General features: G+C 41.1%; 1 protein-coding gene across 2 annotated transcripts in view; it reads left to right on the forward strand.

Moving 5' to 3' along the window:
- Positions 1-505: 505 nt before the first annotated feature.
- Positions 506-25,711, forward strand: part of zfh2 (Zn finger homeodomain 2) — a 143,356-nt gene continuing 118,150 nt past the window's right edge. The window contains exon 1 of one of the 2 annotated variants that reach the window (XM_089071629.1): positions 506-642. The gene's annotated coding sequence lies outside the window, so the exon portion shown is untranslated. Of the gene's footprint in view, positions 643-789; positions 2,442-25,711 lie in introns of those variants that run through there. The other variant, XM_089071628.1, reaches the window with a different exon arrangement.

Consider the following 25,711-nt stretch of genomic DNA (forward strand, 5'->3'; position numbering starts at 1 on the left):
GAATACGCCGTTGAATTCTTCCGGTCTCGCGATGTCATCGGCGTTTCTCGCGCCGGTCGGAAATCCTAGATCTCTGGTTCGAGCCAGTACGGCAGACGATACGTCCGGATACGCGTGAAACGGCGGCGGTGCGAGCGAGACGGGAAAAGCCAGAGCTTTTCCACCATCTCCGTAGAGGAGAGGAGAGTTTACCGGAAAGATATCCGGGAAGTTGCAGGCCGCCAGGAGAGAGCCGCCAACCGACGCGCGCGCGACCACGGCCAACTCGCGCCTCTTCTTCCCCCACTATTAAACGCCACCAGCGTCGTCCTCGTTCGCGGCTTCTGCGCTGTCGTAACCGAGTGTCTTCAGGATTCTCCAGCCGGACACGATACCCGTAGTAACGTTGGGTCTGTTAGGAGAGACGTGATATGATGAGGTGGAGGTGGTGGTAGAAGGAGAGGTGGTAGCGGCGGCGGCGGCGGCGGCGGTGGCGGCGGTGGCGGTGGCGGCGGTGGTGGCGGCGGCGGGAATCGCGAGCGTGGTAGTAGTGGTGGTGATAGTGGTGGTGGTGGTAGAGACTGTGGTTATATCAATGTACTGGCGACAAGACGCGGTGCTGATCCCCTACCAAACCGCTCGGTACAGCATCCAGAGTAACTTGTAAGTCACGCCCGCGGTGCCTGGTTGGCCACGCCATTTTCGCTAGAAAGCATGCGCGCTCTCTTATAGAGGGGGATATATCAGAGTAGGGAGAGGTAGGGAGGGAATAAGAGAGAGACTTTACTCGGCTGGGGAAGGGAGGTTTTCGCTGTCCGCGGAGGGCGGGGCGGGGTATCGAACAGTTCGGCAGCGCGAGCCGACGTGGGCACTACGCTCTGTCCGGCCTTTCCTTCATTAAAATATTATATCCGTGCGTGTAGAGAGAGGAGAGAGCCGCGCGGAGCTCCGGCGAGAACCCTCGCCGTTGTTACCGCGCCACATACAACGCATTCTCGCCACCCTCTCGTCGCAGACCTCACACGCTCGGTTGCGGTGAGGGGTGCTTCACGCGGACGTAACGCGTTATTTTTTTTTTTCGTTCGTTCGTTTGTCCGTACCGTTGTGTGATTGAAGAAATAAGAAAAAGAAGTCTGGTAACAATTGCATCTCACAAAGGACGGAAACTTGTTAATTAAAACACAAGAGAAAGGAATGCGAGGAAGATCACTGGAAAAAGGAAAGTCTTAAAAAAGTGTTGTGTCTCCATCCAAGAAAAATATCCATTATACTAAATGTAAAAAAAAAAGAAGGTAGAAGAAGAAGAGGAAGAAGAAGAAGAGAGAAATTAATTCTTTAACAATTTCCGGACTGTACTAAGAAGAACTAAGCACGTATATTAATCTAAGAAGAAAATTTCCAAAATATAAGATTAAAAAGTAAAAGAAGAGGATTTCTTGAATGTAAACAAAATTTCCTGAATGTAAACGAAGGATCAATAGTTTTCACACACAATAGTTGCCACTTGGTCGTAATAGTTGCCAATTGGTCGAATTGGTAGCAATAATTGTCAATTGGTCGAATTGGAATCTTTACTTGAAAGATCAGATCGTATCCAGAAATCTCTTAAGTCTTGGGAGTTGAAGAGTCACTTAATATAACATATTGGTGACAATCCTTGATATCTTATTTTCTATATCGAGCATAATGTAATGCCGAGATGACTTCCTCTTGTAAGAAATAGACGACCGTAAGCGGTCATGAAGAGATTCGGATTATAAACAGCTAACAATATAGGAACCGTCGTGCAGACTAAGTGTCTTGGTAATAAGCAAGGAATCTCGAGTTCAAATCCAGTCGATCTCCGTTTATTTTTCCGAATCTAATAAATATCTCTCTCTCTCTCTCTCCCTCTCTCTCTCTCTCTCTCTCTCTCTCTCTCTCTCTCTCTCTCTCGTAGTGAAGTCACTTGGTGTACAGAGAAGAAAGAGAGAAATTGTCTTGACTGCCTGATGACTATATTGCGACTTATCAAAAGACAGTGTCTCGTCGCCAAGTTTAGACTCTAACAAAATGTCAAAGTAAGACTTTCCATTCGAAACGTCAAAGTGAGGGATTTTATCCTTTCGACTACAGAGGCATGCCGCGGCGTTCATCCCTCAATGCTAGGACGTGCTATCGCGGGGATTCACGGGTGTTCGGATGGTGAAGTCACACGTCGGTTCACGGACGGCCCCGAGGACTGTGCATTGTGTTCCAATATCGTTCCTCTCTACGTTCCTATCGCGCTTCCTCCGTCCGCGCAGGATACCTAGTAGTGGAAACTCGAAAGTGGAAAGTGCTGGACACTGTATGCCGAAACATCGTTTACGAAAAGAGCCAGAGCTTCGCTTTGTGCTTAGAAAGAGGGTACAGTGAGAGCCCCGAGGGTGCAAGTGCGACTACCAGGTTAAAGGGAAATCGAGACCGGGATATGAACCCAGGTATGTGAAAAGTTGCCGTGCTCTTCTCGCCGTCTCATCGCTTTGATTGGTTGCAGTAGTGAAGCGCTAGTGGTGGTCGCAATGGTGATAAGAAAATATCCCTTATCCGGCATTTGGCGATAGTCGTTATTCAGTGATCGTAATTGTATTTCACGGTCATGCAATGTTACAGCGACGTGTTCTTTTAAGTGATTCCCCTCTCGTGTTGTCTCAGGTGTTTCAGTCTAATGTGAAAATTCTTGACAAGTATAAGGATATAGTTCTACATGTCATATTTTTCGAAATGTAGAGTGAATGTTCCAAATATTCATCATTTTTTGTAATATTAAGCAGTAACATGGAACCTGCTAGAAAGAAAAACAAATTATCAAAGAAATAAAGCAAAATCAAGAACGTTAAGAAGTTGTCACCTCTTTTCGATCGAAGATTCCGGCTTTTTGGATGAACTTCCGGCAGATACAAAAAATTTTTGGCTAACCATTTTAAATTTTAATTATCTTTTGAAGAAGAGAGAAGAATATATGTTGTTGTAACAGTATCTTTTGACAGTCAATGTTAATGCTCGCAACACTCTGTCGCGTGGAAATGAATAAAATTGTTAAAAATACGAATTTATTTTACACAGAAAAGTGAAAAACGCAAGCCAGACAGTAAAATAATCTCTCATTAACAGTTACAGTGCAATTCTCTATTTGTATTCTCAATATTTGTTATTCTTTATGCCGATTTGTGAAGTGATTTTCTCTTTTCAAAATAATAAAGACGAACCTCCGCTCAAAATTACCTCAAAATTATAACAATATCAATATTCTAAAGGTGGCAACCGGAGTTAGAAATTTTAATAATAATCAGTGAGAAAGTAATAATAATAAATAAAAAAATAATAATGAAAATAATAATAATAGTAATAACAGCAATAATAGTAATAAATAATCAGTGGAAAAAGTTCAGACAAGACTTGTTATTTATAGTTACTAGAAAATCACAAAACAAAAATGGCACGCTTCGCACGCGCCATTTTTTCATTTTAACAAATCTTTAAACTTTGAAAAATGCGAATAATCTTTTTAAATAATCAATAAGTAAATTTCATTGCATACATATCAAGATATTGAGATCGAGGTGATCAATCAACATCGCGGAAAAAAAGGCAACAATAAATTCCATTCGATTTAACACGGCATATTTTTTCAGATAGAAATTGAAAAAAAACTCACACAAAGGCTCCCTTAGATGATATTCTTCGATAGCATTTTTCGAAAGCATGTTAGCCTTGGTTTACAGCTTTAAACTACTCAGATTTTAGCAGTTACGCTCTCACATGTGTGTTATTACTCAAAGAAACAAAAGGAAAGAGAAAGCAAGACCGAAAGATTTTGAGTTTGAACAAATGTCAAATAGTCTGGATTTAGATGTTGACTCGGTGATGTCGATGCGAGATCAGCCAGTGCTAATGTTCTCATATGAACTTTATAACACAAAGAGGGCTTTTGTTTTCTCACGCTTGCTCGTAGGAAAGATTTGTTAGGAGATTAATCGATTATTCTTCGCAACGAGAATATCGTGCTCGTAGAATTTCGGAAGAGGCATTAAGAAACACGCGCGATCTGTCATTGCTCCTTTTACATGAAAGAAGCAACGCTAACTTTCTCTCCCTTCATGCTCGGGATATATCGACCAATATTAAGACATAAAGTGCACATAAAATATAACATTAAAATTGTTCCCAATTTATGCTGTGATTCCTCTTTGACATTTAGTTAATATGTGACATGAGAGTCCAAGAAAGAAAGAGAAAGAGAATAGTGCGTAAAGATCATTTCTTTTCCTTTTTGTTCCACTTTAATTGCAGAAATTGAGTCCTCTGTAATTAAAAAATTTCTACATGCTGTAACAAGAGCTTTCGCTAAGAATTTAGGAATGTGTCTTCGAATCAACTTTCGCATCGTTTTAGTCTAATGTGTTACGATTTCTTCTTTACGTCAGTTGAACATCAACGCTAATAAACCTCAATTATAATCCATTCAGGAAGATTTATCTTAGGTATCAATCATTGACAGCAAATCGATTACTTGGCGAAGATAAATGAAAAAAATTACTTATTCGTGACAGACACCGTCGAAGCTACAAAGTGAAGATCAGGAGTTATTAAAGATAGGGTCTTCTTCATGTTTATACGCCTTTTCAAAAATATATTGACTATTGTCCGATGTATATTTTCATTCAATTTCTTTGTTTGACATCTTTCGGAGTATTATGTCAACCAATCAAGTCACCAATAACGCCGCATAGATGCATGGAAATTTGCAGAATTCGTCAGAACGACTCAGGGCCAAACGTTATCCAAGCTCGGCATTCGTGTGTCGAGGGTCGAGAGTTCTCATAGTGGAAACGCGTGCGACACGCCAGATTTCGATGGCTGCGTAGATAAGAGAAACCGGTGTTAAGGATCGTTTGTCGGCGCGATATATCACCCGCTATTTAGATATCGCACTTTTGTTTACTTTTGTTTTTGGAAAAGTATCTTTAGATATATCCATGGAAAAGGCCGACTGTGACGAATTATCCGATAATGACCGAACACAAACTGTGACGTGTCAAACTGTTTGTTCGCTCGCATCACGTTTAATACAGCCCTTATAGAATTGCACGAATTGTCACTGCAAAAATTTAAATATGTAACAGATCTAAAATTCTGGATAAGAACACATTGCACGATCAATTAGGACTGAACAATGGTTTGGAAATCTGAATCTCTCATTAAATGATCGAATAGTTTGAAGTTCCTTTAAGTCGAATCATTGACAAAGCTTAATTATAAAAAAAAAACATAACTTTTATTTTAATTTTTAATTTTTTTTTATTTTTTTATTTTTTTTTTTTATATTTTCAGATCTATCTCTCATGAAGAACTACTATCTAATTAATTAATTGCTGTTAGCAAAATTTTCCGAGTAGCTATCAGATTAATAAACATGGAATTTTGTCGAAAAGAGAGAAACAAAGTAGGATAAGTAGGTCCAGAGACAAAAAGATAATTTACTATTGGGGTTTCGTTACAGTGTTTCGTTATTGGCACTTCTCTCTCTCTCTCTCTCTCTCTCTCTCCCGCGTACGTCGTTGCGATTTATTCCCGCGCCTATCACGAATACAACGGTTTGCCGACGACTAATTAAACGCGATTGACATATACGAGAGGTTTGTGTTATTGGGAAGCGTAATTGCCGCCGTCAGAGGCGCGGAATGGAAATTACGAAACATAGAGAAATACATGTGGGGGAGGGATTTATCGTCGGCTGTCTTTTCCGTTCTCCATGATTATGATTCCGCGATCGTGAGAAAATCGCAATGTGACGGCGAGAGAGAGAGAGAGAGAGAGAGAGAGAGAGAGAGAGAGAGAGAGAGAGAGAGAGACGAACGATGGCTATTGATTGTAATTAATAATCGCGCATGGAATTATTCGTTGTTAATCGGCGACAGTTATGGCGAGGCGCAACGAACGCGAACTATTAAGAGCGATATTTCACGACGATGTCCAATCGCGCCTTACAAGCTTCATTTATGAAACTGATCCTAAGACATTCGCGATGGTGAGATACAACATCATGATTACGGACGTTTGCCTAATTGCGATCGCCTTGCTTCGCCTATTGGCAGCAATGTGTTTACCGCTATATATATAGCTAATCCCTTCATCGACCGCGCGCGACTATTAATATATATATATATATATATATTTGTGTGGTGTGTGTGTGTGTGTGTGTGTGTGTGTGTGTGTGTGTGTGTGTGTGTGCACGCGCGCGCGTATATATAACTAAAATTAGTTATATTTGTTATATATCACAGACTTTCCATATTCACTGGCAATGAAAACACATATATATATATATATATATATATATATATATATATATACTTAAATAAGAAAAGAGGTGTGCGTCACGGTGGGGCCCAATCATGAACCAGCCATAAAAATTCGCAATTATTATATTTTTACGAAAAATATTATCTCAGCCAGGAATCTGGATCTCTTGCTTACCGAGCAATCTTATCCTTTCGATAACCACAGAGGCATGTGATGGTATTTATCGCAATAACGTATTTAGAACAACACGTTAAACAATTCAATGGTTCGTGTCACACACGTGACATATAGATCTCCTATAAGTCTCTCTTATGACGACTGCTAAAATATATCGTACGAAAATGTGTTTCACTGAAGAAACATGCTTTAAGAGTAATGATGTAATCATTGTAAGAGCAAATGAAGACTGTATAAAAAGTATATTACATTTGTAAATTGCAGATATTTTGGAATATTAATTAGAGATTATTATAAGTAGTAAATTTGGAACGTTTAGGCGGGAAAGTGATTTTCTCTGAAAGAAAGGTAATACCACTAGTTTTTATTTCACAGTGTACACGTCCGGTTTTCTAATATTGCTGCAATTTGTTTAGCCAGCTGAGGAAGGGAGAGAGAGGGAGGGGAGAGGGAGAGGAAAGGGGTAAATAGTTCCCCCGGGGCTAATTAATTACGACAGCATGAACGTGGGGGGGGGGAGCCTTCGTTCGCTCGCTTTCTCTATTTCTAATTAGACCGAATGAGCCTAAACGAGCCTGCCGGGTTTTTTTTATTCATCCGTAGTTTCGCGGTGTCGATTATTTCGCAAATGCATTAATCATCGCTCTCTCGCAGAATCATTGGCGCTGGCGAAGGAAATGGTCTCATGCGGCAAATAAATAACGCGGTATAATACAACTTACATTATTCTATTTCCTATTATTTAATTCATTTTTATCGAGGAAAAACTTGTAATGAGTGATTTATTTGCTCGCGCTTCTACGACTTTGTGATTATGATCGTTCGTTATTAGTATACATTATTAATAATGCGATGTTAACAGCTTCTAGGCGCATCTCATTGTGAGCAAGTACGGGCGGACAAAAAAATAGGATTGAGATTAAGTGACTCGCGTTTTGCCAGAGCGACGCCCGTCTCAAAGTCGAATCCGCGAAAGGCGTTTAACCGTCCGCCGTTCTTACAGCGATAAATCATTAACGATTGGTAGATGGAACATCGTTGCGGCGCCCGTTATCGTCGCAAGTTGCTGTCGCAAGCTGCGACTCGGTGCTCTCGCGGAAAAGGCGGCCGGGCGAACGGCAATTAAAATAGCCATAATTTATTATCTCTTAGCGTTTGTGTTACTTGCTTATCTGCGATCGGCGCGGAGGCGTGAGGCCCGTACGACAATTAAAACGCGCGTTAAAATATTTTTAACACGACTTCGGTTCGCTCGCGCGCGCGCGCGCGCCCAGTCCGGTCACACATTGGTCAAGCCGCCGCTTCTCTCTGTTGCAAGCGAGTTGACGAGCTATCTGGTCTCACCGGCGCCGGCCAGTCGTCGAATCCGACGGACACAGCGCCGCGCGTTGAAATCACCGCGCAGAGTCACCACTGGCCGAAAACCAGAAGATTTTCCACTTCGTGGTATACCTGATCTTTCGGAATCTCGATAAGAGGGACGTAAATGTGTTTACGATCTATTTTTGTCATCTAGAATCTCATATTATTATACTGTTTGTGAGTTATTTTGAGTTTACATAAAAATTAAAAAAGAAAATTACGAAAAAATATCGAAAGCGAATGGATTTCGGGATGATGTCAAATTTTTTGAAATTTACTTGTTTACTTGTTACAACGGAAATGATGCTGTACGCCTAAAAAGACGCGTCAGAATACCGCACGATCGATTTACCAAACGTACTTGAAGAAAAAAAAAAAAGATTACAGAAACTCTCTGAACGCATCATTTCTACAATGCTGCCCCGAAGTTTCCAACGATGATTTCCAATGTCGTAAACCTTACCCATTTAAATTTCACGTCTGTCGATTTCGATGTAAAAGGTTTCTTTGAGCTATTTTTAACTTTACGACTGGTTTGATTGTCTGAACGCGAGTCAAAGGACTCGCCCGTCAAAATCTTCATTTCGGATTCAAACGTGATCGCGCCCGTCGTACTTTCGACGATGATTCGAAACGTAATCCTGTTATCTCGCGCGATCAGGCTCCATTAAAACGACTCTAGCTACTTTCTCTATCTGAAACGATCGGTCGTTTAATGGACACTCCGATCGGCGGAGCCGCGAAGAGGGTGGGGAGGGGGAGGGAAGGGGGCCTGGTTCCCTCGATTCGCGTTGATTCAATTAAAAATGAGGGCGTCCATTCTTCGGCACTCGCGTTTATCGCGCGTTAATTGACACGATGACCGTGATCGTCGGCATTAAGCGAAGAAAAAGTGGTCAAGTCCGATCGGGGTTTGCCGCGACTGGAAATGCCTAGCTAGCGAGCGGCGATACGCCTTGTCCTTAACGCTAACAATGCAGGATGTGAATTATGGTGATCGCTCGTCACTACGCTCATTCTCGGCGAAATGCGCGTAAATTCTCGAAACGTGTACCTGGCATGCGAGATAATTGACGTAAACCACTTTACAGAGAGGGAGAATACATTTTATTCTGTAGTTTGTTATTCCGGAGGTTTATCATCGAAAGAAGCAAGTCAGGGAAGTTTGTCAGCACAAAGCAAATTTAGGCGTGAAACAAATTATTCATACAATAGATTTACAGATGCGATATATGATTTTCACGAGTATTTAATTATTGAAATGCATAAATGCCTGTTAAAAACAACAATTGCATGATGACCGTCATCTAAATATAAATCCATTTAAAAATAACCCATACATTTCAGAAACAACTTCTTTAGAAACAATTTCATTCTAAAAAACTTTAGTTCGTGAAATTATAATGGTAAATATATCAAACTGGTATCAGATTGTTTTTGAATATATAAAATTCATATTTTATTATTTTATTATACATTCCAAGGATCTATAATGGGCCAAAATTTATTTACTGCAACATTTATGCAATATTTATACATAATGTCGAGAGATCCGAAGCAATTATTAGAATTGTAAATCTCCGGTCGCGTTAAAACGCGTGTCGATAAGATGGATTTTATGTTGTCTTATACAACGCGTTTTAACATATGTTGAAGTCAGCGAATTAACATTGCGATCGAAAATTCGCCTATTATGTTAATCCCAAGTATATCGTAAGGCTACATCGCGAAATTCTGTGACGCGCGAATTAGGGTTGAACATGCAAAACACTCGAGCCGATGACCTGGAATCTGTGATATTTTGCGTTCCGCTGAAAAATACGTGACGGCTGATTCGAGGACACGAAGCGACCGTAAAATTTTTACATCGCTGATTGAGCGCTGATGCGACGTATGCACGCCCGCCATTACGTCGCTGCGCCTAATCGCGAGCGAGGGAAATAAAATGCGCCTTGTGGAATCGCGTCGACGTGATGCATACCAATGCGAGTCAGTCCTAAAATTACAGAACGATTGTCGGGTCGAGTTATTCTTGTTCATTATCCATGTCGCGTCTCTTACGAATTTTCACAGCGAGGTAAACGCTCACCGCGCGATAATACCAGGGTTTCTTCCTTGCCGAGTTTTTATATATATATATATATAAATTGCATGTGTTTACTCTATTAGCATTAATCACAAGTATTACGCCGTTCGCGGAGGAAGTCGCGAGAGATAATGCAACTCTGTATCGATGTAATTACGTTACGTTATCTTCACTCGCGTGATAAGATTGGCTCTCTGCTAATCCGCTAACGGGCGTAAATATACCGCGCGTAATATTATCTGCGATGCTAAAATTAGTTACCGAAACGCAACGCGGTTATCGTTACGGCTCGAATTGCTCGCAATTTCGGAACGTAGCGATTATTTCGCCGTGGATTTCGACATCGACGGTAAAAGAAAAAAAGAGGGTGGCGGGTGGAAGGAGGGAAAAAAAAGGAGCGTGACTTGTCTCCGCGACGTTAGCGTTTAGCGGGCTTAACTGCAATATGGAACGACCGGCTTTACTAATAAGCACAATTTATAATGAACGGGGCGGCGTAGGCTGCCGTCTGTCTCGTCTGTCCGTCGATTAGGAATTCCCGTTTCGTGCTGTGCTCCTAGTTCTCGAACCACCGCGCCGCCACGGTGGCTTCCGCGGCGACCTAATCTCGTATTCATAAAGAAGAGGCCTCCCTCCCCTCTTGCCGGCAGATTTGCATGAAACTTACAGGAATAAACCCGCTTGAATCGTTCGCTACCTACGCCGTAGATACGAACATCGTAAGCCGTCCCGGCTGATTATTTTTCAAACTGCGAGATCCGCTTTCCGACGTTACATATATATATATCCTCCCCTGTTATTAAATCGACTCTTCTCTAGAAGTTACACGAAACAATGCAATTTCTCTGCTCCCCCTTTTGCAATTCTTTGATCAACCCGCTGCAAAGTTTCCCAGCCGATAATCGCGGCAACAATTTGTTAAACCTTTGCAAAGTCACCTTTGCGAAAAGTTTCGCGTTGTACAAATGCGGAAAATCCAGAAATATTTTATTAAATTAAAAGATATACGGAAGTGGGGCAGCATCCTAGTCATTCCGAATCCGTGACGAAACCTGTTGCTTATCTCAAATAGTATGAATTCAATCATCGAAAATACGTGATACATTAAGCCCACTTTGTATATTTTACATTAATTAATAATTTATTGAAAATTTATTTTCGGAGGTTTAAGCTTAAATTTTTTTTTTTTATTTCAATTATCTTGTTAATTAAAGATTAGGAAGATATACTGAGTTGATTTTTTTATTATGTCACTTTTCGAATGAAATTTACATAATGTATGCGACTATGTTTGAAGCTATCAAGTCGGAAAAGGTTAAGCACATGGCACGCGCGCGCTGTCGCGACAAAGTGTTCCACCATCCTGTGCTCCAGAAGATAGAGGAAGGGTATTTCTCATCCGATATTTACATAAAAAATTCGTAGACATACTTCGACATAGGGTTGACAGCGACGTCGCGAAAGGAGAGGCTTTTCTGTCGCGCAGCAATAAACAGATGTTTAGGAGCACACGTCCAGAGCTGTGCGCATAAATTCAGCCTAAGTTTGTCGCGCGCGTGTAATCGTATATTCGGTGCATTGTCGCAGCGTGTGCCGGGCGTGTGCGCGTCGGAATTTGTTACTTCGTTCTCGGCAACGGATTTGGGTTTCTTTCCTTCCCAACGGTCCGAAAGAGTCGAGCCTCCGGGGGGATTTCAGATTCATATGCCGGGATCCGGATAAAATCGCCGAAAATGCCACTAATACGTTTCGCCCGGCGACGCGTATGCCATAAAGAGAAAATTAAAAGTGGCCGTAAATTATTACGACGTCGTGCGCATTGATTTCGGGAGGCCGGTCGTCGTAAAACTCCGCTGAGCAGAATCAGATCTTTCCGTGAATCGGACCGTTGCGGATCTCTCTTAAGTAGAATCGGAGAACAGGTAACTGCGAGTAGCGCGTCCGTCTCGTTATACTATATTTTTTTAGTCACGAGCAGCGAAAATCCGAGAGTTTGGTAATCGGCCGGTCCATATCTTTCACGGGGAAGAGGAGGGAGGGGAGGTATAATTATACGTCATTAAAGTACTAATACATTCGATGCGGACGCAACAATAGACGAGTGCACTTTCGTAATCGCGATTTCCTCGCGAGGAAACGCTTGCGTAATTTCTACCGGAGAAATCTGCAGTTATTTATGTATCTAATGGTACAAATTACATTAATATTAATAATAAGATGTAGATATACTATGTAAATTTACATAATATATCAGTGAAATCCTATGTATAAATATGCATAATTATCAATTAATAATATTACAATAATAATATTATGGTGATATATTTAATCTTTATTTTTCTCTTTATGTTATATTTATTATGTTATATTGCATTCTATCACAACTATTTTAACAAAATCGCATAAATTAGTATTTAAGAAAAGAAGCTATAATATATTCGCGATACAATGCCATTTTGAATTCGCAATATATTCGGCATAAAAAAGGAGATAATGGTGAAGTGGTGGTGTGGTGCATTGAATTAAAAAGGTCAGGCGCTAATGAAATATAGGAAACAAGCGTATACACGTGTTTCAGAGGATAGATTCAGAAAACGGCATCTCTCGTTCCCCAGGTTACGTAGGTTAGAGATTGCGTTTCGGGACCATCTTTCCTGTGGTGAACACAAAAAATCTACCTGGCGCGTAAGTAGCCCGTTCTTTACGACACCACCAGCGGTCCTCACGATATTGGACGAAACGAGAGAACCGTGAATATGACGAGGAGGCCCGGTATTAGGCACTTTTATGTCACCACAGTGCCGTTTATTATCATAATCTATTATCGCAGCTTACACGGTCCGTCCCCATTACTAACGCAAAGCCAGGGTTGCTGGTGGCCACGGTCGTGCATTACCACGAAGAAATCCTACCGGGCTCGTTTAGCCTCTCGCGCCTTTTGATTACTCCGCTTCACGTTCGTTTCTTTTAAATCGTTTCGCCGTCGCGCCTATCTCGCCTTAAAATTAAAATCATCGTAAACTTTTTGTGGATCAGCATCCAGCGTGTCTTCCGGCTCGAGAGGACCGGATTCGAGACTGAGGTGACTGAACGTGAGCACTAAATTTCTCATGTTTTACGAATTATCTCCTCCCGCAGCGATTATACGAAATATTCCTTTTTTTATTATTGGAATTTTTTGCTAACGTTATTTAGTTTTCCAACTAAAATAGGCGCACCACGAGATATTTAAGCCGTTTCGAAGGGAGTCCATCGCGCCTAGACGCGCAGCGAGAATTAATTATTCGTAACAAGTTTTGACGAGCTGGCTTTTATTTCTTAATACCGGCACTGTACGTTACAGATATGGCTCTCTGAATGTGTCATTATGCGCGCGTATGTGTGCGCCTGTGACCGTTTGATTAATATAAATCAGTCGCGCGCGGTCGTTAATGGCGCGCGGCAGATGTACGGTAAAAGTACAGGTATTAAATACCGCTTAGCATTCTCCGGATTGTCCCGCACGCACGATTATGTGCTCTCTTATCTCTCGCGCAAACATTCATCAAGGAACGACGCGTGACATACGAAGCGGGAGGTGCACGCGCGGATGGATCGTGCGATCGATTCTCGACGCTAACAAATATTCGCACGTCTCCGACCCGCGCCGATTTTTCGTGCTGTCATACGTTTCTCGCATGCTTTCTCGGATACCTGTCTACGAGCGTCTATCCGAGCATGCTAATGACAATAAAAGTACTAGAAAACGTTAAGATACAAAAGCTAAGGCCTCCTAGTCCGTGAGACTTTTCTCGCTTTTTTTTTTTTTTTTTTCTTTTCATAAAAAAATCGTACACTGAGAAAAAAGTTATATTTGTGATAACACTGAGAAGAACATTATATTTGCGATAACAAGAAAAGAGAAGAGAAGAGAAAGAAAAGAGAGAAGAGGAGAAGAGAAAGAGAGAAAATTATATTTGTGGTAACAAGAGAAAAGAATTCACAAGTCGATTTTTATTAGACAATTTTGTTAAAATAGCAAAATATGTTTTTTTTTTATTGGATAAGCAAACTTTTTGATTTAACAACAAAGTTTATGTTTTATTTAGTTACTCACATTTTGTAATACAGTCAACAAATTAATATCAGCGTGATAAACAACGATTTAATTGATCATATACCAACAAATAATTTTAATGTCAGCGACAAAATTTTTTGTTATTTATTTTTGTTACAAATATTTCTTTTAGTGTAGGTTTCTTCAACGATGAAATGAAAATTAGTTTTACATAATGATGTTTATTTATGAATATTATCTGATTGTTTGATATTATGCAATTTTCAGGATTTCAAAATATATTTGATATATTACTGCCGCGTCGAAAATTCACTCGTAATTAAACACAATTTTGAATCATTATTCCGTACACTAATAATCCAAGCGCGGATGACGGTTTATCGCGATGGCGCAGATCAATTTTCCTTCGGTGAAATCTCGGTGCGCGCTGCTTATCCGAAGATTGGCCTGCTCGGCATCGGGTTTACCAACAAATTGAGCATTCCTCGCGTAATTACGCTCATTACGCGCCTGGGATCGCCCGCGCGAGAGAGCGCGTCGCCATTATGTCCGAAGGCGCGTTATTAGCGTAATAATATCGATTAGCGCCGTCCCCCGAAATCTCGTCATCGCGTTCGCGGTATTTTCGATCCGTTCCGTTGGACGCGGGAATGCGTCCGATCCCTTCGCCGGACGGATGATGGCGCGGCACCGCCGGGGGAGCCCCCGATTTGATTCATTACGTGTCCCTTCTCGAAGGTGTTTATTTTATTTGATAATTATCGCGAACTGACGCGCGTGAGGCTCCACCGACCGATGGTTGATGCTGGCCTCTCCACCATAGGGACGGTCCACGGTGGTCATTAGTGGCTTAATTATATCTCAGCGGCGATTATTCCAGTATTTCTGCTTATACATATATACAATTCATGCGCTCGTCGGAACGACGCTGGGGGGAAGGGGGTGGAGGAGGAGGAGGAGGAGGAGAAGGAGGGGGGGAGAGGGAGGGAGTTAGATGGTGGGAAGAGGAGATACGCGAAGACCGGGTGGGAATACGAGCTTCGTGGACTATAAAGGCCATCCTTGGACGGACCCTCGTAAAAACGCACTTTGTTGCCTCCTTAAATCCTGATAATTCCACGCTTCGCTTCTACCCGCCGATTACGGCGTAATCGCGTTTCGGGCTTCCCGCCGTAGACCGGGGAAGACCTTTTTGCGTTACCGGCACGACCGCCGTCGCCGCTCTGCTCGCTCGGATTAATTGCCGACGCTTTTGTCTCGGCCGATCGATCGCGTTTAGCCGCGCGCAATTGCGATCGAGAAATGCGCGCGCGGAACGGCGCTCTTCTTGGGACTTTTCTTGTCACGCCCGTATGATACGAGACGACTCGGGAAAGAAATTTGTATTTCAACACATTTTTTCTTTTCGCGAGAAGAAAAAATCTACACAAAACCTCGTGAGGTCCGTATCGTGGAGTCTTGTGAGGATTTTTCCTTCTTATGAGAAATTAGAAATGTGCTGAAATACGAATTGCTTTCTCAAAAGTGATATTGAAAACTCAGAATTAAATACATTTATATTGAAAACTTTTTAGAATTTTCTTGCATATCTCTCTATAGAAAGATTACTAGAGATGTGTTCCATTTGATGTTTGCAATACTTAGACTCATGTCATCTTTCTTGTTTGTTGAATTTAAACAAGAATAAATGATATTCACGAGCGCTATGATTGTCAAATAGGACGCATCTTTAGGAAAAGATAGCAGTACAGTAATATTTTCTCGTGCCATTTTTGTGATGATTATAGGGACTGTCATAGTCACACCTACACAATGTTTCTGTTTTCAATATTTTTGAAAATCTGCCATCTATAAAGCATAAGATTAACTAATACTTTTTGTTTTTAATTTTGGAAAAATGAGTAGGACGAGATTTGGGATCGAATCCGAGATCGCAAATTATGAATCATAATACTTTTATACAGTTATATGTGTGAATTGCTTTCCCAGATTCCATATATGCACTTTGCAGAAGATACCGCCTATATAATCTATTGACTAAAATACCTTCTTGGCAATGCAATTTTTTGGGGAAAGTATGACAATTGTTGGAAAACATTTCATTATATCTTCTTTATCTTCTCTAGTCTCGTCCTGTCGTTTGAGACCAACTACCGCGGACTTATCTAAGGCTACTTTCCAAAACGTCCTCTTCGAGGAAAATTTTATTCAGTGTAATATACTATACGTTGTGTTATGTGTACTATATATTTCGTATAAAATTTTTTGGAAAAACGTTTTGAAATATAGTCTTGGTCCACTATTCATTGGTGGGTTCTCCAGAGAGCTAAGGGGAGGTTGTTCTCCAGACCTAAGTAGCTAGTAAACAATCATCCATGCAGACCCGTACAATTGTCTTTTGACAATCGAAACTTCGAACATGGCAAATTTAACAATAAAAGCATTGTTTGTTTTTATAAATAAGAAAAGAAACTTCCATTGTGGAAAAGAAAGTTAGGGATTAATTTTTAGAAAGTGTGATTTAATGATTCGTGTGAAAGTAAAAGCAATCAGTTATTTCAATTGACTTGTCTTGTATTGAATTATTTAATAATCAATACAATATTATTTAATAATTCATTTATTCCAGTGGCGCCAGAGCTCAAGTCCTAGACCTACCTCTCTCGCTTACGTATACTTGTGGTGCGAACGCAGATTGTACACAGGCATATGGGACATAAATTTATGCCGAATCCGAACGACTTAATTGAGAAAGGTTTCCGTGGCAAAGATACTCATGGCAGTTTGCCAGATCGCCGAACTATTTAATAATACATATCGATTATTTTCAAAATTAACGGGATGTAGTCTCAAACTGGAATTGCTCATTTATGCAAGATGTTTCATGATTATCATTAAATGTTAAAAGAGCTCCTTGACTCTCTACATCGCTTAAATAGCTTCTTTGACATAAAATCAAGTACCCAGGCTTTAATGAGGTTTAATCAACGATGTGCGAATAATGTCACTTTATGGCTCATTATATGGAAATGAAAATGGATCAGACGCAATAAGCCGAAGATTGAGTCAGATACAGTTTCGTACTTATTTTTGAAGATTCAATTAAAAGAAAAAAAATAAGAAATAAGGATGTCCATACTAAAACGATATTTTATTCTCTCATTAAAGTTTTTCTTTTCATTTTATATATACACTATACATAACATTATTTACAATATGGTTGTTTGTTCTTACAGACAAATTATCCGATATAGTACAAAGCAAAAAGGCGAAAGAAACGACATTTGTTAGGAATCGAAGAACCAAACAAGAGAAGACAGATACTTCGACTTAATCCCCGTGGAAAAGTCGCCGTGTCGCGATTTGCATTTGTTAACGCGGCTTAAGACGCAGCCAAACGAGCTTTCCGGGTTCGACCGGTTATGGCGAGCCCTTTTGTTACATTATTAGCTACCTATTGTGGTGCCCGAAGTATCCGCAAGTACCAAAGTTCACGAAGAGTTCCAACGGTCGAGCGATCGAACAAAAATCGAGCCGGAATCAGAGAGAATTCACGGGAGAGCACAAACATAAGGGTCTCCTTACAAAATATTTCACGATACAAACTACACCTGTATCTTAAAGTTACAAATGCATTTAATTATACGGCAAATTTCGCGCCGTATATCCCCAATATTCATCTCTCACGTTGGGTAAACTCGTTCCCGTGAGGATTAAAAATAATTGCAGGTTTCTTTGCGAAGGTGTTCCAGATGTTAACGCGTCTGTGTTATGTATAACGCGACGTAACGCAAGTGGAAATGAAAGTTAAGACGACAATCGAGAAACAAATCGATACTTACCGCCCGAGATCGTAATGATCCCAGGCGGGTTGTAGGCACGTCTCGTGTCGATCGTCCGATCACAAAGAGAACCTTCGTGGCGATTTTAATTGCCTCCATTATACATGACCTCCCGACTGTAGTTTCTCAATTACATCGACTTACACTTAGCTCTACGTGTCCGTGCCGCGTGTAGGAGCGGCAGGTCGCCCCGCTAAGCGCTTAATTGGGATGATTGTCGAATATACAGCGTTAAAACCTGACAAGTCCTGTCACAGTATTACGATTTTGCGCTGCCACTGTCAATTAAAAGAGATCCGATTGCATTCGACGCGCGTCCCGCGGATAACGGACATCGATGGGCAACTCGATCGACTCGGCGTGATCTTAGCTCCCAGCCCCTCCCTCCCCCCCCCCCTCCCTTTAGCCTCTCTGACGTGAATGAGAATAACGTAAATTAACATTTAATCCGCCGCGACGAGCGACTGCGAGTGCATATATTTTATGAAGTATTTCGAAGAATACCGCGAGCTAGCTCGCCCCTCTAAAAAAAACGCCTTCGTCGTTTCACGCACGTAATCTCGCGTGTGATCGTTACGAAGGTAAATACTGGAGAACAGTGTCAACGTTGATTTCCAATCCGCAAACAGAAGACAAGATTATTTATTTAAGATATAGAATTATAGACGTTAGAGCGACCGTTACAAACTACAACGCCAGATTGTGCGTTGTTCCCGGCAACAGATCCTGGGCAATAGAAATTACGTTCAAGTAGACTCTCGTGTGCCTCTATACGTATACACCGTGTATTATTATTATTCGCGCAACCATTGTCTTCGCGCTTTACGATTCCTCGCAAACGATCTGCGGATTACCGAAGGACAACGCGCTAAGTTAAATCGAGTCGCATCTCATTAATCCGGAGGTCAAACGCCGGGACGACGAGATGGACAAAATGACTCTTCGCTACGCGAAAATTTGCTAATCGAACATCATGACCGATTTCACGGAATCCGGTCCGTCGATCAACACCCTCGATGACGTTTAATAGATTCCCGTAGCCGACACCTCGTCGATACATAAACTGCAATTTGCGGCGCACTTAAGATCTCTCCCCCTTCCCCCCTTTTTTTTTTCTTCTCTCTTATTTTTTTTCTTTGACGCGCATACTGATAATACCCTGAGAACTCTCACAGGGGACGATTTACGAAGTTGACCGACCTGATCTCGCGCAGGATGATCAGATCGGAACCCGCTGCTGAATGGCTCGATCGTGGTGAAAAGGGCTAGTTAAAGTGAGTGATCTGACATGCATACAACATTCTTCTCAATCATCGATTGTTTTTTCATTTAATTAATTTTTTATTTTATGAATATATTTTATTTTATATTACTGTGCTTTTACCATTTGGACTTCTCAGACGGATTTTATCTTATACGTACTTTTTACACATGTTTTTGAGAGAGAAAGGAAAATAAATTAATTATAAATGTAAAAATCAAATTAATTGTAAATTTTTCTAGCAAAACACAGTCAGAAGGAATTGAGCAATTGCTCAATGCGAAAAATTTTCAATCTCTTGTGTACACACATTATTCCTATTATCATTATCATCTGCTTTGAATCTGATTTGAATGATAATGAATCTATCGCGGATTTTTTTTACTTTATTTTCGAAGACGACACGTGTTTTAGTGGAATGAATAATTCAAGTATTACTTATCGTTGCTAAGTCGTTTGCCGCCGCAATGGCAATTCGCAAATAAGTGCGGGCTTGTGTTGCGCTTCGTGAATTATCGCGCTAATTGGCGAATACACTCCGCTGTTGCGTCTGTTTGCGATCGGTGCCCGATTAAGTCCTGACGAGGGGGCGTTCGCACCTTTTCTTACGCGTTTATCGCGCGGAACGTGGAACGTCGAATTAAACGTCGAGTGGAATTCGTATATTCATCGCGCCTGGACGCGCGTTGCCGTAACTCGAGGCATTAAATAAAGTTGTGAGACGCTCTTATTAGCTGTCCACGCGATGTGTAGCTGTTATTCGTGAGTTCGCATTTCGAGATGCGAGATGAAGAAAATGGAAATTAAACGATGCCGTTACACGTTTAGTGTTCACAAAGTCGTGGAGAGCGAATAAATCGAATTGCATTGAAAAATTAAGCATTTGTTATTAAAAAAAAAAAAAAAAAAAAAAAAAAAAGTCACGACACGAAGTCATCGGAGATAAATGTGAATTTTCGAAAATTAAGAAATATTTAATTTCCAATCGACCACATGTCTTTCCTTTTTTTTTTTTTTTTTTTTTTTCCACCCACTAGTACTTTGTCATTAATTGATTTAACCGGTTCTGTGCGGATATTATAATTTCTAAAATCCGAAATCGATTACACCTTCTCTCTCGTCCTGCTTTGCTTCGACGATATCAGTGGCACCACCCAGAAATCTCCGCGCGTCGACGCCGCTATTAATAGACGGCCATGCGGTTGGCAATGCGGACATTAATCGACGTGTCGTTATTCGTGCATACGCACCGTGCCTGGCATGAAAAACAATATTTCACGCCGGCGACAATAGTCGCCCAGTCAGACCGCTCCTCCATCTCGTTTCCTTCTTCCTTCATTCGTCGAAGCCGCTCTTTCTTTTTCTCTCTTTTGCTGGCTATTGCCGCCGTTTTTCTTTCTTTGCCAAACGTCCTTCTTTCTCGCGTACGATTTCCTGCGTTGGTGTCCCTCTCGCCTCGGGCAGAAACTTCATCAGGTTTGTCCGATCGCAGGGACAAACGTACATAGACCAGTACATCCACGCGGACCTGATACTCGTCGAATGAGCAAATTGGAGTATTAGCGATTTCCATTAACACTCTTTACCGTTATTTTCATTGTTTCTCACGAGCGCTTACTTTTATTCACGCGAACCATTTTGATTAATTCAGCAATCTCACTAAGCGACAATTATCACATATCTGTTTTCTTATTTATTGGATGTCCAATATGCCTGCCGCCTCTCTGTTTAATGTTCCGCCCAGTTTTTTTTTTGCGACTCGTTCCGTAAAAGCCAGTTGGAACACCCGGCGAGAAACCAACTATTCTTCTACGCGAATGAACAACGAGGAGGACTACCGACAGTCCGCCTAATGAATGCGCCGGCACATCCGATACCGTCGTAGCAAATTAATCCGACCGACTAACGAATCAACTTATTTGAATATCCTCCCTTCTCTTATCCGCCGGGACCCACGTTGCGACTCATCTTGTGAGCGAACACCTTTATCTTCGTCTCACCCGCATCCAAATTCTACCTGTCCTTCATTCCTCATCATCTTCATCTCACATGGGCCAGCATCTTCCTCCACCGTCCTGCCTCGCCTCCACGCGCTCTCCATTCTCAATCTTTCTCTGTCTCACGATTTTAATCTTTCATAATCCCTCCCGCCTTAACATTCACGGACAGGTTGCGCGCGCATGCGCATACCGGTATGTCCGTGGGCCCGATGCCCACACACAATGGGCCCTGATTGCGGATTAGGGATTTAGGAGACAAAGCCTCGAGCGTGAGGTCGGACGAGGCTTGACAAATAAATGAGAACAAGTTCGATTAAGTTGGACTCGTACTCTTGTTCGTTAGTGCATCGTGACAATACGACAAAGAGAAACTGACGAACTATCTCGATTTCCTCCTTTTTACGCGTATTATTACATTATTTATGAAACGGGAAACACGTACATAAATTTTTAATTAAAGTATTTCAATTGAACATATACGTCATTTTATATATAAAAGATTATATTTTCTTAAATAATTTTTTGCTGAGATTTTTCTTTTTTTACAAAGGCAAAAATGTTTAGTACAAACGTTACATCGATTTCATGTAACCGCTGTCATCCGTTACAGCCTTTTACCACGACCTACTAATTTCTGTCCTTCTAGTGAAAGTGAAAGACAGCGTGATATCGAGTACGCGAGTTATTACGCAAGTACATATTAATTATTATCCGTATAATGTCCCCTTTTATCGCGCGGATATCGAATCGGTATCGGAATATTATGTTTTCATGCTATCAAAAAAGCGGTAGCATTTTGCTCTCATATGAGGCAAGAACGTGGAAAGTGTAAAGTAATTGTTGATTAAATAAGCTGTTTTTTATAGTCTAATAAAGCAATTAAATTATAAGGAATTTAATAATAAGCATATTGAAACAAAAAGTAGTGAATTACGTGACAATGTTGAAAACCGATTTACCAACCAAAGATATTTATCAGAATTCGTAAATCCCGATCAATCCGATAAATACTTTTACAACATTTTTATATTTTATCAAGAGTTTGTTGTCGAATTATATTTTTTTTTTCTTGTTCAAAAACCGTGAAACACTTGGGGCTTTGTTATCTCGGCATGATAACATAAATATAAAAATTCCGAAGCGAATCGCGGGTCATGGCCCGGTGTGTTGGTTTGTAATCCGGGTGAGAGATGAGATCGCGGATAAGATGTGTCCGCTCGTAGTAGATAGCCATTGGTCCCCTCTTCTTGTGTCACAACTGGTCTGGTACACGTTCTGCATCGTGTTCCACCAATCCCTCCAGCGATCGGGACTGCGTGATTTTTTTCGCGCCGCGATTCACCGAGGAAAGAGAGCTGTCGTCGTTATCACTCCAGACAGGTCTACTATCGATCCTGACGATGCTCGTGTCGATTAACAGATTATGTATCGCGAATGAAATCTTTCTCGTCAATTGTTTTTTAATCGAATCTTGTAATTCCATTAAAATAAATTCAATGTTAATAATTAATACTAATAAATTAATAATACTATTATAAGATTTAACGATATAAAGTAATATTATAAATTATTGACGATTAATTTATAATATTTTTGAGACTTAACGCTAAACGTGTCGAGAGAACTTGAGGCAATTCGGATATCATTTTTGCTGTCTGCAGTTGCGTGCACGTTACCTCAACCTTGCATCTCGAACCGGTGATCCTCGCTGGGTGGCTTAATGGCATGGCGCGATTTCGGTGTGGGCGCCGTGCTGCCCCTCTCTCTCTCTCTCTCTCTTTCTCTCTCTTTCTCTCTCTCTCATTCTCTCATTTCTCTCTTTCTCTCTTTCAGTCTTTCTGTTTCGCCACACCTCGCATATTTGGCGCGTGATGTCGCGACCAGATTGGTTCGACATGCTGTACGAATGTAAAGGTCGGAGTCGTGAACGGACTGCTCAGGAGGATTGGCGAGCAGATTTTTAAAGCGGCTGCATATAAACACGCGTCCATCGAGGAGAAGCGATACGGGGCACTCCCTCGATCAAATTTAATACACCTGCCTTCGTGCCTCATCTTCTCCTCTTTTTTAACGTCTTAGCTACTCAAGCTTTAGCCTCAAACTTTATAATGAAATGAATTAAATTTTATAATGAAAAATTTGGATTTATTATTCACACTTCCAGAAAGGCATTTGCATGATCTTCGTATAGGCCATTTGAAGCGTGATGTAGTGAGATCAAGTAAGTATCCCTTGGACAAAATTAGAAAAAGAGAAAGAATTTCACTTTTCGTTTACTGGCGTAACATAGCGATACAATATTATTAAAGTTCCGTGATTAAACTTCAGTCTTTGATTTTCTATAATTAATTTTATTGACGCTTCTTTAAAAGTCAAAACATAGTATAAAACCGTTATAATATATCAGCGATAAGAACGTAACAAAATTATCACAATCTATTAGAAAATGATGGAGTTTAGCGACATTGTGGAATTTTTTTTTTTTTTTTTAAGATAAAAATGCTAATAAAATTATACGGAGCAATTTTTTTGAATTTAATTCCAAGTGAACAAAACATTTTTATTGCCGCTTGTATACATTACTTGAGTTATAACTCTCCAGTTTATAAGTACATAAAAATGTTATTTAATATAATCGAAAAACAACATAGTCCATTCGTGAACATTATGATAAGCATAAAATAAAATGTGGAACATTTTTAATATACCTTTTAGTTATATAAATAAAAAAAAATTACATTGAATATATATATATATATATATATCGTCCCGCTACATTTGTGGAAACGATACATTTCTATAGAAATTTCCACAAATGTAGCGGGACGATTAGCAAGTCCAAGAGATTCTGAGTTTGGATATCTTCGTTTCTGATGTCACGATGTACGCCTCCGCGAAAGAACGTCCGCGAGTGATCGCGGTTTAATGGACGAAGACGTGACTAAATTGCGATGACTATTATAACGTCGATTATATTCGGCTCGAGGTATCGCCGCCGACATGGGCGTTATTTATACCTCGTTGCGCCGTTTGACAATGTTTGTCGTCTCTAATGGTATCGGCGACCGTGATTACCGGCGACGGGATTTAATTAGTGTTGCGTAACACCGATGATTTCAGACAATCGGCTCGCTCGTTACACACGCGCACACACGTGCGCGTACACACGCTCGTTACACGTGCATGCACGCACGGAAATCGTATCGATTCAGACGAAACGTCCGGTTCGCTTCGTTAATTATTTTGTCCGATCGACAAAAGCCTCGAAACGAGAAACAGTTACGCGATCGATTCTGGCGACATTTTCCTCGTCACGCGTAGCGTTTAAGTAGGGATTGATTCCTCCGACATTGGCTAGCATTGACCTTACTCCGCTTACGTCTATCCCTTTGATGACTAATAGCGACTATCAGTGAATTTTTCTAATGCCGCGTTTTCTTTCTTTGGATACAACTTCTGATGACTATGAACGTCGTCGATTGGAACGTTTATAGATATTGTCGATGAAACAATTTTCGTCTCATTTCTCCTTGTTACTTCGCGAATAATAAAAATTCTTTGTAAATTCTTTCTTGACTTTTCATATTGGTCGCAATTTATCAGGCTCCTCGTAGCCGAATACGAATTCTCGCGTTTCTCGAGATAACAGATCTTGAATAGAAAGAGATTTTCCGCGCGCGCAACAGAGATAAAACCCCCTTCCCCCCTCCCTGAGAGAAGGGTCGATCTTCTCGATCGCTTCGCGAGACTCTTTTATTTTTCCGGATCGTCGTGCCCGCCGGAATTGACGCCCCGGCGACTCTCCGGATGAGCAGCAGCCTTGAGATGTCTATCGGTGATTTAGAACAGGAGGAGCTTGCGGCTTCGCGGTGCGGAGCGCGGCCTCGCACGCTCCCGAGCCGGTCGCACACATCTGTATAGACGTGCTTACGTTGCACGTATATGCGACCGTATGCCCCGAGTGACTTTTTGCACGACGCCCGCGCCTAGCGGAGGCTGGCCGAATAGCCGCGAGACGAGGACCGAGAAATCGCCCCTCCCCTCCCCCCGGCCGTTCCTCGATCTCCCCTCGCCCGGATCTGGCGGCCGGACTCGTCTGTCGATTCTCGCCGCGTCGCGTTGTCCGCGTCCGCTCCGCACGTCACTCCCGATCACAGACCTTTCACAACACTCACGATACGACTGTTATATACATGTATACGAGCAGAATAGGATTTAAATTCCTGGCTACCCGCGATATTTCTTATGCCTCCATGTATTATGCATGGCGCTAGAAGCGCAGCTATAGATCATAAATAAATTAATACGGAGATTTATTTTATATGACGATTAAATATAGTTGATACTTATTTCTGCATGCAGCGACGTATAAAGCGTATAATGAAAGAGTATTAAGGGAAAAATAATTTATACGAAATATACCAGTCGGAATATTTCGCTTATTATTTGAGGTAAATGTCAGTATCTATTATCGGCTCGTTTGACGGTATGACAAGCCTTTTTTATTCGGATGATTAGAAGGTCCTTTTGTAATATCTCGTGGCTCAAACATTGTTTCGCTCCAAATAGTCTTCGAATTGTCATAGGATCGTTCTTGGCACACGTCCTGCACGAGGACGT

Source organism: Pogonomyrmex barbatus, unplaced genomic scaffold (assembly GCF_055798465.1).
Source record: "Pogonomyrmex barbatus isolate J1 unplaced genomic scaffold, ASM5579846v1 scaffold12, whole genome shotgun sequence".
Classification (NCBI taxonomy): domain Eukaryota; kingdom Metazoa; phylum Arthropoda; class Insecta; order Hymenoptera; family Formicidae; genus Pogonomyrmex; species Pogonomyrmex barbatus.